At 36.2% G+C, this 5,978-nt stretch overlaps 1 pseudogene; it reads left to right on the forward strand.

Annotated features, from left to right (window-relative positions):
- Positions 1–4,575: 4,575 nt before the first annotated feature.
- On the forward strand, positions 4,576–4,748 carry LOC115851120 (U1 spliceosomal RNA; annotated as a pseudogene).
- Positions 4,749–5,978: the final 1,230 nt, after the last annotated feature.

The following is a 5,978-nucleotide window of genomic DNA, read 5'->3' on the forward strand; positions in this document are numbered from 1 at the left end:
GAATATGTCCCACCCCAAATTAAGATTCTTAAATTCCACACAGCAGTTGCAACTTTAGTTTCTCTTCTATTTGTGAGAAGTGTTAATGAAATGTCATTAATTCTTTCAATTGTAGATTGATATTGCTTAAAATGACCTACGATTCTCTTACTTTGTGCTAAGGATTGCTCTAAATTCTTTGTATAAGTAGTTGCTTTAATTCTCAGAACAACCCTGTGCAGTATTGTTATTATTATTACAATTATTGTTATTATTATTTCCATTTTACAGATGGAAATTGTGGCAGAGTAACTTACTCAAGGTCAAAGAGCTGGTTGACAGTAAAGAGAGAAATTTTAAGTAGTGTAGCTCCCAATTTCTGTACTCTTAACCATAGACACTGCTAGATTTCCATAAAGTAGTAGTTTTGGGGGTCAGGGCCAAAATTTTATTCCCAAATCAGGTCAGTTATTCTTTTTTTTGTAAAATTCACTTTTATGCATAATGGTTATAGAATATGAGATTTTTATAAGTCTATTAGGGAAAGATTATCAACTTTGAAATCAGGTAAAATGGGCTCGAAGTCTCATTTTTATAATTAGCTTACTGTATGACTGATCTTGAACATTCTTAATTTCTCTGACCCTATTTCTTCACTATTATGAGGACTAAAATAGTGACATATAAAAAGTGACCAGCACAAAACCTGGTTCACAGTAGATTTTCTCCCTTTTTCCTACAACAAGGAGGAAATAATCTATTTTCCTTTTTCTCTGTTATTTCATATAGGTGTAGAAGTAATTGATATCCTTGGTCTAAGGCTGAAAAAAAAGCTGGGCATTTTATGTACTGATGTGCAATATTTAAGGATTTACGCTTCCTATTTTTCCATCTATGAATTAATTAGCCGTGTCACAATAGAAGCACTCTCCCCCTCTGCTCCAGAGTTTTATTTTGCCTTCTGAGGAATGAAAATTTATTTTACAGATATCAGTAGAACCACAGATGAGAGAGGGAGAAAAACACTCTCCACCATTTCACAAACAACCACTGCTTGCCATATTTTTGGAAAGTTTGTTCTTCCTTTGTGGGGAATATAAGTAGCCGGTTCAAGTTCCATGTGTTTGGTGAAATGCTTAAATAAACTCTTTTAAAACTGGGGATTATGTCTGTTGATAAAGCACTCCCGTGAATATTTCATTGAAACCTGGATTACCTTTTTTTTCTTAACTCATTGGCCTTTTCAGACATACCATAAGGAAACCTATGGAACTTTTGAAAATGGAGAAAAGTCCTGTTGATCACTGACAGTACATTTTGAGTATTAATATATGTGGCCAGTTTGAAGGAGTATAATATCTGCTGTTAATCTGGGCTTTGCTTCTTGTGTTAATTTGAGGTACTAAGGGTACAGTACAATATGCTGACTATTACTAACAATAAGCCTCAGTAAAAAATGGTTACTTGGTATCTCATTAATATGACAGAAGATTCCAGTAAAGCTGAACTTACTGACAGTAAGAATAGACAAATGGAAAGAATAAGTCAGTTAAAAGGTGAATGATTTTTAATACTTTCTAAAGTATTTGTCAAAAATGAAATGTGTCTGGAATGGAAATGTTGCTTTGCTAAACATTTGTATATTGCCACGAAGTTATTCAAGTGTCTGTATACATTTTGGAAGTATTTGAATTGTATGTCAAATTCAGGTTAGTTATGTGTTAATAATGTAAGTGTCAACAAGAGATATTAGCAAGACCCAGGAAGAAGGCAAATGTTACACTTACCTTGTGCAGTGTTTTTGTTGTTTCTCTTTTTATCACTTATATAAGTTTCAAAACAAGTGCAGAATCACTGAAATGATTCAAACAACATAGAGAAAACTGAGCATATGAAAATTAAAATAGACCTAGAGACTCTTTCCTTTTCTGACAAATTTACATACTACTAATTCAATACTTAGGGCTGATGCTAAAATTTTAAGAGCTTAATGGCATTATCAGTTATTTACTATAACTATATTTGGGTTTGCTTTGTATAAAACAAATTCCCAAAATAGCTCCTCTGAAATCTAAAGTTCACTATCATTTATAATATTGGAAAATGAGTTGTTTTTAGCCAGTATCTTTTCCCTCATATTTTATTTTACATTTCATTCACCCAGTTTCACTGTCTGGTGATGATCATCTGTGTAATATATGTTAGGAATTTTCACTTGAAGGACCATGTATCTTTAAATGTCTTCTCTTTATTCGTCCTAGTTCTAACACATGTAATTTCCCCTTTAATTTGACATCATTTAACGGCACATTACACGTCAATGATGTGATCTGTGAATATTTACAATGTTCATGTCATTTTTATTTTCTAATCCAATTTAAGTAGCTCTGCTTTTTATGACATCATGAATTCTTCAGTCTTTTTGGTCTTTTTGGGACTAATTATTCCATTAGTTCCTTTGAACTAGCTCTGTGTTGTCAGTCATTTCTTCCCTTTTGATCATAAGACCTTTGCTGCCCTCCTTTGCATGTACAGTCAGTTGTAGGTCTATGCAACCAAGCTAAGAAGTAAGTACTAAGTCCTCATCCTTGCAGACTGCTATTCCCAATCATTTCTGTACGGAAGGCACTTTGTAGGTAAATCTTTCTATTGTAAAACCATGGCTTCTAAATTTCTTACGTACTGAAAACACATTTGGATACATTTTAAAAAATATCTTTTATAAAGATAGTAAATATTTTATGCAAAATACTTTCACTTGCTAAGACAGAGATTTAAAGAAAAAAATGAGTAAAAAAATAACCAGTAGAAAAGCAGACTAAATTTCACTTGTTGCAGTATTACATGACACATAGTCTATGTTTATTTTTTAACGCTGGTTTGGGCAGAATTACAAAATGTCTTAGATTCAACTTTTGAAAAAATGTAGTCTTTCCTGGTACTTTCCATATCCATTTGCCTGCTAACTTATATGAGAGTTTATAGATGTGATTAATTTTAAATAGCATAAAGGCAAAAGAAAATTTGGAGTGATTTAAGCATGACTTTGTCTTTAACCCTCTTGTTTACTAGAAACTTTTTTTTTTTAACATCTTTATTGGAGTATAATTGCTTTACAACGGTGTGTTAGTTTCTGCTGTATAACAAAGTGAATCAGCTATATGTATACATATATGCCCATATCCCCTCCCTCTTGTGTCTCCCTCCCACCCTCCCTATCCCACCCCTCTAGGTGGTCACAAAGCACTGAGCTGATCTCCCTGTGCTATGCGGCTGCTTCCCACTAGCTATTTTACGTTTGGTAGTGTATATATGTCCATGCAACTCTCTCACTTTGTCACAGCTTACCCTTCCCCCTCCCCATATCCTCAGGTCCATTCTCTAGTAGGTCTGTGTCTTTATTCCCGTCTTACCGTTTCCTCTGTGATGCTAAGGAGCTCTGCTGTCTGTTGCTGCCCTCTGTAGTGATGACTAAGAGAGCACAAGATCAGCTTTGTTAAACGCGTTAGAAATTGACTCTAAAAACTTTCTCCAGAATGCAAATGTAGCCTATTTGAGATTCACATATTCTCTGAAAATAAAAAGCCAATAGGAGTATTTTTGCATTTGAAGAGTTCTTCCGCAAGTGCTAGACACTGAGAACATAACCTGACTGCTTTTTTAGGTATCATTTTAAAATATTGCAATGTTATTTATTTAGTCTGATTGAAAGCACCACCACGAATATTTATATATAAACTAAAGTTAACCTAATATATTTTTAAAAGTAGATTTATGATTTAAGATTTAAGATTGGATGGCAATGGCTAAGAATAGTCCAGAATTTCTGCCTTTATAAGCCAAACAATCTTACATTAAGCCATTTAATTCTCCATGAGGCTGTTTCCTTATCTATCAAATGGAGATAATTTTAAAGCTAAACTCTTACAAAGAATGTAGTTTGTACTCTACCAAGCTCTACCCAAATAACAAGCATGGTTATTTCCTTATTTAGATTTAGTCTGATTTAACTATGAAATAGTTAAAATCTGTTCCTCCCTTCTCATTCTACTCCTAAACGTTGCTCCCACTGCCCCTTCTGGGAATAAGGTTAGAGAGGATTAGTCCAAGGGACAGGCAGTTGCTGAAATCAGGAGGAACTTAACAGGACCTGGGTAGTGTCTAGGAAGAGACAACAGAAATGTGCCCTCTTGAAAAGAAGGCTGGATGAAGCTAAACAGGGATTAGGGCCCTAGCTAAGTGGCCTGAGGCTCAGGGCAAGGGATTCTTGGCAGAAAAACTCAGACCCAAGCACTACTGTAAAAATAAGGCCCTCTTTGCTAGAGTTAGGGTCAGTCCAGAATATGGTGGCCCTTTGAAAGCAGAGCTAATTTCAGATGATGTCTCTTTTAAAATTCTTTTATATTACAAAGTCTGCAGATGTGAGTTTGTGTACTAGCTTTGCCATTTACTGGCTGCCTTGTCTGGCCATTCCAGAGCCAGGTTCTTCAATTTCTCTGAGCCTCCGTTTCCTCTCTTGTAAAACTGTGGATAATCGTGAAATAATATTGCTAAAACTCCTGATCTAATGTCTATTATTAAAAATAGTAGGTATTTATACTTACCTGGCAGGGGAGATACCATGATCATGAAGATGGTTTTCCCAGGGCAAAGCTTATCCATTGCACTCCAGATGTGCTGACCCCTACAATTTCCCCAAATGTGGGAGACTCGACTGCATAATTTGTGGTAGTGGGGGACTGCGTTCAGACTAAAAGAGCAGTACTTATTAAAAGTTAACTGAGGGCTTCCCTGGTGGCGCAGTGGTTGAGAGTCCGCCTGCCGATGCAGGGGACGCGGGTTCGTGCCCCGGTCCGGGAAGATCCCACATGCCGCGGAGCGGCTGGGCCCCTGAGCCATGGCCGCTGAGCCTGCGCGTCCGGAGCCTGTGCTCCGCAGCGGGAGAGGCCGCAACAGTGAGAGGCCCGCGTACCGCAAAAAAAAAAAAAAAAAAAAAAAAAAAGTTAACTGAGTCTGCATCTGGTCAGGATAAGAGCAGGAATTGGATAGGTCAACCTGAAAGTAACATCAATGACTTTATTTAAGAGGAACCAAAAGGGGCCATGAAACTCTTTTCTGTATTTCTGGACTTATATGACATATGTGATTGTCTGTTCTGTATATTTTCACAGTAGAGAACTCTGGAACTCACTGTAGGAAATTGACATGTGGCCAGGGCTCAGCTCCTGTACCATGTTTTCTATGAGTCAGTTGCCACGTTCATGTTCGTATTGGTTCATACTTCGATTTTTCAAAGATACCATTCCTACAGTGCAAGTACTGCCTAAATCTTACTGTGATTTCAAGATGTGTTTACAGTTTGTGGAGGTAGCTCACATGATTAATATTTCAATGTTAAGAACCAATTTGCTTGCCTAAAGGATAGGTGGTATAATTAATTTTGCCTCTTTTTTCTGTTTAGTGGCATTGCCACTGCGAATTTTTATAGAGTTCATATTTAACTTTCAATGTGTTTTGGGAGAGCATCTTCAAAAAAAAAAAAAAAAAGGTTATTCAGCGGACCACACATCGTTTTTATTTCTTTTAGCTTAAAAAAGAAGTGACCAATTTTATTAACTCACTTCAACATAGTCACCACTCAAAATGTTGGATGAGGAAAGGGTGAGGGTTTTGGAGGGTGATTGATAAAGCCACGATTCACCGGCCTTCTTACATTGTCTCAGTTTTCTTTTGAGGACAAAAGAACACATTAAACGTTTTAATATTTAAACTTTCATAAGTAAAAGTAAGAAGTGATTTCTTTAACAATGTTCAAAGTGAACTTTGGAACTGATAAAAGTAAACATATGGGCCCTGGAGCCAGAATATCTGGTTATGAATCCCAGATTTGCTACTTCCAAGCTGTGTGACATTAGGCAAATGTCTATGCTTTTTTGTGCTTTAGTTTTCTCTACTTTAAATGGGACAAATTACAGATCTCACAACACTGTGTTGTGAGG

The sequence above is a fragment of the Globicephala melas genome, chromosome 7 (assembly GCF_963455315.2).
Source record: "Globicephala melas chromosome 7, mGloMel1.2, whole genome shotgun sequence".
Lineage (NCBI taxonomy): Eukaryota > Metazoa > Chordata > Mammalia > Artiodactyla > Delphinidae > Globicephala > Globicephala melas.